We start from the raw sequence: 13,302 nt of genomic DNA on the forward strand, positions 1-13,302 counted from the left end.
TGATCACAGAGCCTATGAAATCATTCTGACTATTCTAAAATGTTTAGCTGTTCTACATGTTATGAAAGTCAGTTTATCAGAGTTATAAATAACAGTACAGCCCACTAAAAGCCAGATTAATGCATAGCAATCCCAAAAGCATTCCATCATGGAGTACATTCATTTGGGTAGATAGCTTTAGTCAGTTTATTACTAACCTGATTGGACACTCAAGATACTTATAATGGATTTAATTCGGTAATAATAAATTATTGCTTATGCTAATGGTGCTATCCAGATTAATAGGTTTTAAATGGTTAGACCTATTTTATTGTCTTATCCTGACTAATGAACTAGTTTATGTCTGCACTGTACATTGAATGATGGAGACCAATAACTTAAACCATATTATACAGTGGCATCAGTATGGGATGTCTGAACATTTTTTTCCTTACATATTGAAAGGTAAAGTTGAAGTTTATGAAAGATTATGAAAGATTAATGTGTGCTACAGAAACTGTAAATAGCTGACAGAACACTAGGAAATTGGTTTAAGTGCCGCACCACTCCTCACTCAAACCATCTGTCAGGCACTTCTCCAGTAAAAAAACCCAAAATAAACCCCAAACACAATTTATAGAAATGTTTGTTCTGCAAATGCAAATTAATACTTTTAAATTTCTTTCAAGTCACATAGAAGGATATGTATCTTACAACATTTCTGCATGGAGATTTGGTGCCTATTTAACTATTTCAGAAAAAGGTTGTGAAGGCCCAGGCAGGCCATCCAAGATAAGCTTGAATTGTCTGGTTAGGTTTGCTACAAGAGGAGTGGAGTGGCTGAGGACACACAGAGTATGAGTATGGTTTGACAAGTGTCTTCAGCTTATGTCCAGCTCACTTGCATGTGCAGAAGAAGCCAGTCTTGCCCTCTCCCCACCTGCTCTTGTCCTCCAGCCCCCATTGCAAGTGCATTGCTGATGCTGCAGGCAGTGCAGCTCCCACAAGCACTTGTGCCAGGAGAGGAGAGATGGTGGAACAATAGCAATAGGGACATCAGGAAGGGGAGGTTCATGTCTCTCAGTGACACCAAAGACTTAGGTCACTTTAAGCAGCTTGTGAAACTTCACTGCAGAGCCCCAGCTCAGCAAGATGCTCAAATAAGTGCCTAACTTGAGGCACACAGGCTATTGGTAAGAAGATACTGAAGCATATGCTTTATTTTTAAACATATTATTAAGAGCTTCCTGAATTGAGATAATTTCCTTCTCAGTATTTCTCTTCCCATCCAGCATAACTTTATTTTTTCTCTTCCTGCCAATATGCACTTCATTTCCCTCTGCACATTGCCAGCCAGCCCTCAACTTGCTGGTTGGCATCTTTTCATTCTCTTAGGTAGAGTGTGTATGTGGTGCCACTCTATTTTGGGAAGGCATTAAAGATACAGGCCAATAAAGATACAGATCCTCAGGGATGGGCCTGGTTCATTGACTACTATAGCTATAGCTTTGTTGTCTTTTGTGTTGTATGAGTCCTGAAGAAAATTAAAGAGAGCCTAATTAAAAAGCCTAAATGTCTTTAAGTTTGGATTCAGATTTCCATACCAACCTGTTCTGTTATCAGAACCTAGGGTATGGAGGAAAAATCTAGTTCTGCACCATTTCTCACTGCTGTCATGTCTCCTGTGGCCTTGGTAAGGGGTATAAAGAAGCTTAAGAGTACTGCATTGTAAGTCAGGTAAAACAGTGTAAAACAGTGTAAGTAAAGGTCCCAAACTGTAGACAAGTTGACTTCACTGTCTACCTGATTTTTTTGGCCCCAAGTATTTCTTTAACCAGAAGATTTTATTCATAATTTCACTAACAGCATTTCACTGAAGCCAAACTTGAAACTTTCTGTTTTCTTGGTACTTACAAGTTTGTCAGGCATTCCACAAACATTCTTCTTCAGTTGTGGGATCTTGAACAGTACAGAGTATGTAGGCAATATCTTGTTATATTAATGTAAATGGCAAATACCTATCAATCTCTGGAGTTCTGTTGGGATGAAAATAGATGACTGGCACTGAAGAGGACTGGCCAATCTGTTGGATTGGTTTCTGTGATTTTTTTTTTCCCCATGAGATCTCCCACTTTGCCTTGTATCTGGCTGCCAGAATATTTTTTACATTGTATCTTTTGACCAAAATCAGAGTCAAATTACACTTCAGAACATCTGTTTTCTACAGTTTATCAACTGTCTTTAGCCGTATTTTAGTTTGTGCACAGAAACTGAGGATGCAATTTTGATCTTTTGAAAGAAAAAAATTTCACTAAATTATTTAATGGGCCTTTACACCTACCTGCAGCAGAGAAGTTTGCTTTTAATTTATGGTACAGCTGTGAGTGCCTATTACAGCACACAAAGTTAGCTGCTTTTCTGCAGTTTCAAAAGTTTCTGGATTGTTGAAATATAATTACAGTTTAAGTGAAGATGCCACAGAACTTTGAATTTGCTCTTTTATTAATTTCTACAGTCCAGAGACCTTGAGCTGGGAACACTGCTGGCCGTGCTGGAAACCCAGGAGTGAATCTCATTTTATACATGTTGGTATCCACCAACAGACTTTTCTTAGGCTTCATGCTTTCCCTGCACTGCCAATTTCCATTCTTAGTTTTCAGGTAAATATGCATCTTAAACAGTTTGACAATGTTCTTATTGACCAAGAACACAATTTGACTCTTTTTTTTCCTCCCAGGTACTGATTATTCATACTGAGATAAGAACTGAAATTGTTAGCCAACTGCATCCAATGAATGTAACCTGTTTGAATTTTATAATGTCCACCCACTTGAAAAATCAAGAAATTCTCAAAAAGTAAGAAAACCATGTACTTGCATACTAATAGTCAACTAGAGGTGGGGTCAAATTGTATGTCTTCTCCTAAAGGTGGGCAAGAAATGTCACTGTCTGTGAGTAAGGATGGAGGGCACAGGATTGTGACGTCTAGGACACTTAAATGTTTGTTTAACTTTAAGCCCAAGAGTACATCACTGAAATCACTAGGTTTATTCCTGCACTTAACAGTAATTGTGCCTTTACACAGCAGTTTCACTTCAGACTTGTCTATACTATACTGACTGTGCAACTTTACCCAGCTTCCATTGATCAGAATCATCATGCAGCCCTTAGTGGGTCTTAAGTGATATTGGATGTTTCATAAGAGAAACATTGTTTCCATTGCAGTTTAAAATATTAACATTTTAAAACTATCATTAAAATATGTAGCTTCAAAACATACTTTTTTTTTCATGTATGTAGCAGATGGCTAGTTACTGGCAATTGGTCATGTATTAATTTTTCAGAAACTTGTTTCCTGAATATGATTAATGACTCACATCCCCTTCATATCTCTTTATTCCAGATGAATGGTATATGGATTCTGAAATGCAAGGCATATGCTGAACACCTAATTGGGCTGCCAATGGCTCAAAAATATTATAAGTTCAAAAACTCAGGTAATACAAAGTTTGGGTCTTTCACATTTACAGTGTGAAATATGGGAAATTTATTCTATTTCCTGAATGGCACATTTCCTGTGGCATTCGGGAAATAGAGTTTGTATTGATATTTTAGCCATTAGAATTGGTTACATTATGACAAATCAGTAATTTCTTGGAGATTTTTTGATGAATTTTGGCTTTTAAAGCAGAAAATATAACATGCTGTGCAACATCTCTTTCGTTATAAAGAAGAAAAATAATTCAAGGATGAACTGAAATTTTCATTGAATGATTCTCCTTACAATCTTTGAAACTGAAAATAATTTTAGAAGCCCAAAAGTTGTCAGACATTTTAAGACAGAGAGGCCAGTTGTGACTGGAGATGCCCCCCAAAACAACCCACCATAAATTAGTAGAAAGATAAGAGCTGCCATTATTTCAGCCAGATGAGAACTTCATGTAATTTGTTGTCCTCAAAGTGTGGCCAGTTACATCACTTGATGCGGTTACACTGTGTCTATTTCCTAATTACTTAAGATCAGACAAAGTATCGCATCATGGATGGAGAAGGATACAAAGAGGCTCTTTCAGTCCCAGTTTATTGCATGGCGATGGTATGGCCGGAAAGAGACCGAGTTTCTCTGGGGAACAGGTAATCAGGAGAGGGGAATGGGAGTGGCCTTGGCTAGCTGCCAATGGGATGAAGACACAGACGGGACAGGGGCCGGAATACCCGACCCCCCAGTGGGTACAAGGACACAGGGGAAGGTCACAGGACCGGAAAGGAAGACAGGAACTGGGGTTTGCAGGAAGGGGGTTACAGGATACCTTGATATAATTTCTTATACCTCAAATACTGAATTACAACAATCACTTAGGGAAATAATTTCCTCTTTTTGTCTTCTATACTTTCTGCATGATACACCCACTTCTGCCAGTCAGTGAGTGGTTTAGGGACTGACCCCATAGCATCTGCACATATGTGAGCTATTTTTAATAGCCAGTGATGGACTATCTCACAGCTAATGAGGTAAATCTTATTTTCAAGACATTCACAGTCTGGCACCCCACAGCATTCTTCTGCTTCAGGTCTACACTTTTGCCACATGCTGTGTTAAGTAAGTGGGGCTTTTCTGCCTGTTTTAAGTCTGCTAAACCTCGTCATTTTCAGGATGGGAGGGGCGGATGGCACCATGTTATTTTTCAGATTGTGCCTGAGCAGAGAAGTATTTGGTGTGTGCCACTTGGATCTATACAGGTGTAACACTTTTTTATCCCTTTTATTTCTGAATTACTCCTGATAATGGTGCTTTCATTGATCACTGGGCTGATAGTTTTTCCAGACTGTTTGCAATGACTTGCAGAACTTTTTAAACTGATAGTAGGTATAGACACTATGGTGAGCCTATAGTCAGATTTCTCCCTGTTTTGTGCTTGCTGACAATTAATTTTATTTCCCTTCTATGTCCTACATATGTGAAACCTTGAATGGTACAGTTTCAGGTATTACAGAGGTGCTATGTACTGTATGACAAGCTGGTTAAGACTGACAAAACTGGTAGAAACACTTCAAACTTTTATTTTGCACATCCTCAAACTGTTAAGTCATTAAGATATTTATTCTAAACCACATTTTTTTATTTATTACATTCCAGCAGAAGTTTTGATGACATTCTTACTGAGAATTATTGAGAACAATATTTCTTAGGAACAAATCAGTCCAATACAGAAGTGTGAGAAACCTTAAAGGCATATATTATCTGTTAATTTCTGTGAATCACAATTTTAGAAGTATGCATCTACTGTAATGCACATAACAGAATTTATATTGCTGACTGAAAAGTGAAAGGCTCTGATGAACCTCAACACTGAAAATTTTTCAGTTAAGAAGTTTCATAGATATTAATAAAAGAAATTGGATCATTGGAAAATGATACACTATTGCACCATTTGAAACAACACTGACATCTGTTTCAATTTTTTTGGTAGCCAAAATAATGCATTACTCAACGGTGTGATACTCAGGTATCCAAAGGACACTCTCTAGGTGTGTCAAACAGCAAGTTAGGACAACAGCTGTGTAAAATTTGCTTTGAGCTTGTTCAACCAAATGATTAACTGAACAAAGCGCACCCACCATCAGAGACAACGACTGCCTGGCAGTGAAACTGTTCACTCATTTGTTAAAAATGCCTAACTTACACCTAAACTTCAAATACCATGTGTGTCAGTACTACCAACTCATCTGCGTGTTTTACTGATTATCTACAAATCTAATATTTTCGTCCATTTGTAGAGATAATTCTTGATATTGATCTCACGTCTGGCAAAAAGTGGCAATGTAGGAGTTACATACTGCTTTCAGACAGAAGACTTATCAAATTATGCCACTTACACATGAATTAGATGGAACCAGCCTGGATTACATTCGCTCATGTCCATATTCATGACCTCCCAGTTGCAGAGTTTCCAAACTTTCATAAACAAAAGACTAATTTCTATTTCAAAGCAGTAGTGTGAAGGCCTGGAAAGTTCAGAAATAAGAAAGTCCAAGAAATACAGAAAGTGGCTGACGTCCTTCAGTAGGTGGCACACTTCCCTCTCAATCAGTTGTGGAGGAAAGTATTTGCAGTATGCTTGGGGCGTTTGCTTGTGGGAAGATTCCAGAGATGCAAAACCAGGAAGGCAACCAATGTGGTTAGGAAGGTTCCCATGACATGTGCCAGAGGAGTAATGGAGATAGGATAATATGGTGAAATTCTAGCTAGCTGCAACTTAAGTAATGCCATTTTTCTTATCCAAAGTGACCCCTGCCATTTTGAGATATCTTCTTTACTCTGTTTTCAAGTTGTCACTACTCACTGTTAAGAGTGGTCTGCACCTCTGCTCTCTCCAGCCCATACATGAAATTCTCTATGCGTGAAGCACTGGAGGTTTCTTTGAATTGGAAGTGATGCAAGAGAGTTGCCTGTTTGAGAAGAGCACTAAATGAAAGGCTATCAGAGCTAATGGGAATATAAATAGGTAAGCTTTTAGAAAATTAAGTTGCTTAATAGTTCAGGTTATATATAACTCAGAAGTTGTTAAATCATGCCACGCTATTGGCAGGATCTTACTTCAGTTGTTCCTATAAAAAATGGGGCAGGGTGAGGGGGAGAACTGAGTCTAGTATCAAACAAAATCTGTAGGAGCTAATACTTTAGATATAAAGAGAAATAACCAGTGCTTGGTAACATGTTCCACTTGTCAGCAATACAAAATATTTTTTTCCAAATGCCTAAAAGTCTTTCAAAAATTTAATTGGATTGAGATGTTAAAAGGGACAAGCAAAGAGAACCTGGCTAAAGAACTTACAAGCTTTATATATCTCACATGAAAAGTGCACATAATCCCTTGCCTGAGTTTCGAGTCAGCAGTGTAGATTTTCCTATTCAGCTAGTCAATTAGCTATGAAAAAAATGAAAATGAGTAAAAGTAATCAAATTTTATTTAAAAACATTTTCCCAGGATTCATGGGCTTTAAAAAAAATATTCCCATGAAAGGGCATAATTTCAGAAAATTCTGCCTTTTTCATTTTTTCACCCTCTTCCAAGGTCAAGTGATGACATGTTATTATCAAGTTGTTGATGCACACAGCATGTTAGCTCTGCATCTGGAAATACTTTATGTGAAGAAAATCACTTTTTTTTTTTTTTTAAGGAAATCTCAAGATAGCAGAAAAATATTTTTCCTTCAGGAAATACAGCCATTTGTTCATTACCAGGCAAACAGGACTCCCCTTCCTTTGGGCCCTCTGCCAGAGTTATTTACACACAGGCTTGTTCAAGCTAACCACCTTGGCTTCGTGCTCCTTCACACCATTTGATACTGTATGAGATTGGAGCTGTTGTGGATAAAGAAGTGCTTCACTGTGACTCCTTTGTGTTCTGTGGAGGAGTCATGGGCACACTCCCCTATGAGGAAAGATTATCCTTGTTTACGTAGGAGAGTAGACAAACAAGATGCAGCAGCCTGGATTCAAGGAACACATAGGAAGAGGTGTTGAGAGGGTGAACTGGCAGTGTCTTTTTTTTTCCTCATACGATAAGATGGCACTTGAGCAAAAGGAAAGCAATATGTACAAATGAGAAAGTGGAAAGCCGTGGCTGGAAATACATTTTATAGTATTAAATGATATGTGAAACTCATAGTTGCTAGTTATCTCTGATAAGAGCTTGAGATGGTCAGTAGAAGGGAGGTATCTCTTAAAATAAAAAAATCAGTTACCCGAATTAGTACTGCTCTTCAAATGGATTTTGTGATGTATTTGGCAACGCTTCTGGTCCATCTTGGTCTCCCTCTCACCCACCTTGCTGGCCCCAGAACTGCTGCATGTGCCCTCCAGGCTCTCCATGCATCCCTGAGAGCGACTGGTGGCCGGGACCCTCACCCTCACAGGCTGTTCACTGCCCAGCATCCAGCTCAGGGTCCTTCTCTCTCTGATGAGGGGAGAAAGAGCAGGTCTTCCAAAGAGGAGAACAGAAGAGGGAGTATGCCCACCTCTTCCAGCATTGGAAAGCCAGCCCTGAGTATCTTGCATATTTTTCTACTAGGCGCAAAGAGCACTGAGTGTAATGAGGGCATTAGAAAAGGCAGTGGTGTGGGCAAGGGCAGCAAGAGACATTGCAGTCCAGGCAGTCAGGAAAATTAGAGAAGGAACATGGGAGGAAGCTCCTGTGTAAATAAGGACAATATGTTTTAAACATCAGTGATAGGAAACTACTAGTATTTGTTTATGAGGAAAGCCATTCACAGGCAGTTTCCCATAGATTTTCTAACTTAATCAAATCTTAAGAAAGAGGATCTAAACAAAATAACACTACAAATTTTGTTTTGCACTCCTACCCTCCAAGACTTTCGGAAAATTGGATACATTTGTTCCATTTTGCTTTACACTGCTCACAGTGAAATCAGTAGATAGGTATCAATGCCTTATATAAAGGAATTGTCTCTTTTGCTGCAGTTCTATCTGTAACAACTTTGTGAAGAATAGCCATGAGCTTGTGGGTACAGGTTTGGGGACCAAGTATTTTTTTCTTAAGAAAGGATGAATTGCTTTAACATCATTAGCTATTTTGGGAATGAATGGTTGTTTAACATTTCAAATCAACTTCACTATTATAGAAAAATTATGTAATGCTTTCTATTATCTACTTTGAGAGCAGCACAGTTTACAAAACTGATGGATCCTGTGTGTTCTGAGATCAAACCAAATTTTCAGAATAATTTATAGCGTTTAATAATCTGTGAACATCATTGCTGAATATTATCATTGTATGTTGTGTTTGCTATGAGCTGCAGCTGTGATGGCCAAGGTGCTTTCCAAGCGGCAAGAATGACTTCATTTTTGATGAATTTGCAAAATCTATATTTAAATAACAGCTGTAAATCTTACATCTGAGAGCTCCCTTAGTTCTCTTCTATGTTAGAGTTATAGTTTTATTAAATGCTGGGTGTAAACATTAAAAAAAAAAATCTAGAGGGAAAGGATAGGATGGTATGATGCAAGGACATCATTATTAAGTTGTTGCTATGAGTAGGGAGAGAAAGTGATTCAGATGTCTGATGCCTCTCTGTGGAGTCACTGGCAGGAATTTGGAAGGAAAACTACCCTGGCGTCCCAGCCACAGGCCCCCTATGGGACAGTGCTCCTGCCTCATGCTTCCCGTGGGAGGGGACAGGGGCATTGGTCAGGGATGAAGGTCAGTCTGTACTTAGTTACACCCACTCCCCTAAAACTGTGCACAAAGGTGGAGAGGGCTGAAGGAGCCCTGTGAAAAACCCCTTGCCTCCTTGGCTGGGGAGATCTCATCCAGGCTAAGGACCATTGCAGCTGCAAGATGTGCAGCTTGTCAAAACCTGCTCTGGGGCTTGAGCCAAACAAATTTTGTACAACAGTCAGGGTCTCTGAGCACAGGTGTAGCTTCACTCTCTTCCCTGGGAACACCAAAGTACAACCAAAGAGTTGTAGCTCTAGCATATACCTTTTAGAGCCACAGTGAAGGAAGTGGCTGTGGCTCAGATGCAGTACTAATTGAATGTATTATTAAAAGAACACTAAGACAATGTGGGAAAGCACACACAGATCCTTGAGGTAACCAACATAATTGGAAAAAGATCCTTATTTTGAAAGGCATGATGGAGAAACTATTTTTTTTTTTTACTTTGCTTTGAGACTGAATGTAAATAAACTCCTATTTTGGACACTAAGCCTTGTTCTAGTACCTTCTATGAGTTGGTCTCTGTGACAATAAAAATGAACTTCTGAAGTCTTGCAAGAGGGAGGAGAGAAGACGACAATGCTGGGCATACACAAAGAAGTCAAAGGTGCTGGTCAGGAGTCTGCAGTCTCCCAGAGGGGAAGATACTGGCAGCCATCATTTGGGGGGAGGAGATAAATCTGCTGGTGTAGAAAACAGCAGAATGGGAAAACCTCAATCCAAAACAAATTCTAAGCACTACCCATTTCCTATTGAGTTATTCTGATATGACATCAAATAAAGATCACAAGCCCAAAGTCAATATGTTTGCTCAGACAGAATAATTCCAGTCAAACTACTCAGTGTTAGGAATGACAGTATCACTTACACCAAAATCAGGGAAACAAAGACAGACATGCTCATGGACCTAACAAGGAGTGAAATCATCTTTGTTCAACCCTCTCAGTATTGAACATGCTTGTAGAAGCAAGTATTTTTTGTAAAAGAAGTCATCATTTATCATGAAAGTCTATAATTTATCATGAAATGTCTATATATAACTTGAGGGAAACCCCAAGAAATCCCAAGACTCTCCTGCACTTCCTGGATTGAGCAAAATTAAGCACTAGGAACCTGACTCAGAGATCACCAAAATTAACAAGGGCCAAGGACCACAGTAGCACGAGAAGATTTTTATTAATAGATTCTATGCCTTTCTATATCCCTGTATTGCCAACTCTGAGCACTGAATTGTTATTAGTCTCTAAAAGATGTAGGAACAACTTAAAATTCTTAGCTAGTAAAATTATTAAATAATGGCTTTATTTACCCTAGTATCTGCCGTAAGAATAACTGCTTTCAGGATTTGTGTAAAAACTTTTTCGTCCATGAGGCTGATTTTTTTTTCTTGATTTCAGTCAAAAGAATAATCTCAGATGCCAGTATGACTTTTGATGTCACCGTGACGGTACTGCGAGTTGGCATCACTTCGAATCAACTTTCAGTAGCCTGAAAACGCGGCTGAATGGGTTTCCCAAATGAAAATTTGCTCTGAAAAAGTAAGCGAAAACCTGCTGTCAAAAACCCAGCGGGCGCCGGTGTCACCGCAAAGCTAAACCAGGCGAGGCCAGGCAAGAGACCCCCGCGCTGCTGGAGCGGCCGGGAGAGGGAACCAGCCGGCTGAGCTACACACTCCGAGCGGCCGTGGCAAATCTCAGGAATACAAACGCTGCTCCCCGGAATCAAGCTCAGGCTTGACTAACTCAAAGACAGTGTGAGCGGCAGGAGCGGGGCGTGTGCCGGTGCGGGACCAGGGCCGGGTCCTGCTTCGGCGAAGGTTCCGAAAACCCGCGGTGGGTGCCCGACCACCGCGGGAGGGCGGTGGGATGGCTCAGGGAAGAACGAGCACCGCCTCGCCCGGGCGGGCGGGCATTCCCCCTGCAGCGCCTCTCTGCCCCGGGCCGGGGGCTGCAGCAGCAGAGCGGCCCCGGCCCGGCCGGCCCCGGGCGCTGCGGGTCCCCATTGGCCGCGGGCGGCCCGTGAGCGGCGGCGGGGGATGCGAGCCCCGTTACCGGCGCGGCTGCCACCCGTGTCTCCCGCGGGCCGCTCCCGGGGCCGGCGCTCCGCTCCGCTGGCGGCAGCGGTGTTGCAATAAATGCGAATGTCTGCGGCACAGCCCGGGGCGGCACAGCCCGGGGCGGCGGGCGGGCTCCCTGCCCTCCGGGGCGGCGGCGAGCCCCGCCGGGCCGGGCCGGTGCGCGCCCCCTCCTCCGCGGCCATGTGCCCTGGGGTGAGCGACGGCCGCGTGGTCCCCGCCCGGGAGACACCGGGCTCGGCCGTGGAGCCGCGGCCGGCGCGGGGAGCCCCGGCGGTGCATTGTTCTCCCTGACAGATAACGTGATCTCGGCCCGGCGAGAGCCAGGGGGCGGAGGGGCCGGGGGAGGGAGAGAAAGGAAGCTGAGGGAGGGGAGGGGGCAGGAGGATCCCGCGTCCTCGGAGGAAATTCTCAGGCCGGGAGGACGCGCGGCTTGCGCACGGCAAGCCGGGACTGGCTCTCCTGGGAGTTCCCTCGGCGGGGAGGGGGAGGGGAGCGGCGATCTCTGCCGGCGGGGAGAGGCCGCGGCTTCGCCCTGCGAGGCCCTGCCTCCTCGGTGCGCGCCCTCCCTCCCCCCTCCCTCCCCGGCGCGGAGCTCCCGCGGCTCCCGCCCCGCGCAGCTCCCAGGGCGGGCAGCGCCCAGCACCGCGCCCGGGAGCGCTCCCGCCGCCGCGCGGGGGGACCCGGTGACGTCACGGGCGGCGCGCTCCCCGCGCTCGCTCCGCGCTCGCCGCCCTGTAACTTCTGTTCTGGGAAGTGGTGCCAGGAATAGCCCGGCGGAGCCGCCTGCAGCGCGGAGCGCTCCCTCCCGCCGCGGCCAGGGCGGGCTGCGGCTCCCGGGCCTCCGCCTCTCCCCCGTGCAACACCAGCCCCTCCGCCACTGTCAGGGAGATGGTGATGAGCCTTTCCAAAAAGAGGGAGAGGAATGACCTGCCTTAAGATAAACGCGTGAAGCGGGCGCCCCTTGGCCGCTGGAATATCTCTGTCTGTCTTTATATATAAAGAAGCACCGCGAGCCGCCTCACTCCGGGCGAGCCCTTAGCAAAGGAGCAACACGAGCGCCCGGCGGGATCAGCAGCAGCGGCAACAACAACAACAAGGGCACCGGGAGGGCTTCCCTCCTTCCTTCTCGGTGATTTCCCAGGTGAGCGGCACCGGCTGCTGCGGGCAGCCCCCTCCTCCCTGCCCGCCGCTCGCCCCCTGTCACCGGCAGCAGCTGACAGCCGCGCCGGGCGGCGGGGCTCGGTGCGGGGCTCGGTGCGGGGCTCGGTGCGGGGCTGGGGTCGGGCCGCGGCACGCAGGGCGCTCCGCGGAGCGGGGGGTCTGCGGCCGGCGCTCCGAGCGCCGCCCGGGGCTGCGGGGGTAAATGGAGGGCAAGGCGGCGGGAGGGCGCCGGCGGGGGAAGCCGGCGGGGCTGTGAAACCGCCGGACCGGTAAGTCACCTCTGTGGCGGCGGCTCCGGGCGCTGGCAGGCACCGGCACCGTCCCCGGGGCACCACGGCCGGCGGCCCTTCCCGCTGAGCCGGCGCAGGAGGGGGGACACGGCGGGGACAGGCCTTTGTCGGTGACACGCCGTTAGGAAATGTGGGGAATACCCGGCTTGTAAGTGTATGCAGATGAGGAGAAGGCTGCCTTGCGTAATCCCCTCCTGCGGCGGGGAATGGGCATGGTCACCGCCGGGGAGAGGCGCCCGCGGGGGGGCCGGCCCGACGGGGCTCTCACCGCGGCCTCCGGCGCCCCGGGAGCGGATGGGGGGGCACCGAGGCAGGGGGGCGCCCGGGGCCACCCGGCGCGGCGGAGGGCAGGGCGCTGGAGGCGGCGGAGGGAGGGACGGAGGGAGGGAGGGGATGCGCCCCGGCTGCCAGCGCGTCCCCGCGGGGGTGCCGGACACGGGGAAGTGCGTGCGTGTGCGGGGACACCCGGCACCGCGGCGGGGTGCGTGTGCCAGAGCGCGTGTGCGCGCTGCGCCGCGGTGACTGTTCCCTGAAGTGGGTGGGACGTTGGCCC

The 13,302-nt window shown here is 45.6% G+C and overlaps 1 protein-coding gene across 2 annotated transcripts in view; it reads left to right on the forward strand.

Annotated features, from left to right (window-relative positions):
* The first annotated feature begins 11,911 nt into the window (after nucleotides 1–11,911).
* Nucleotides 11,912–13,302, forward strand: part of HIVEP2 (HIVEP zinc finger 2) — a 132,722-nt gene continuing 131,331 nt past the window's right edge. Inside the window, exon 1 of one of the 2 annotated variants that reach the window (XM_056486291.1) lies at nucleotides 11,912–12,439. The gene's annotated coding sequence lies outside the window, so the exon portion shown is untranslated. The remainder of the gene's footprint in view (nucleotides 12,440–13,302) is intronic. The other variant, XM_056486292.1, reaches the window with a different exon arrangement.

Source organism: Oenanthe melanoleuca, chromosome 3, assembly GCF_029582105.1.
Source record: "Oenanthe melanoleuca isolate GR-GAL-2019-014 chromosome 3, OMel1.0, whole genome shotgun sequence".
In the NCBI taxonomy this organism is placed as follows: Eukaryota; Metazoa; Chordata; class Aves; order Passeriformes; family Muscicapidae; genus Oenanthe; species Oenanthe melanoleuca.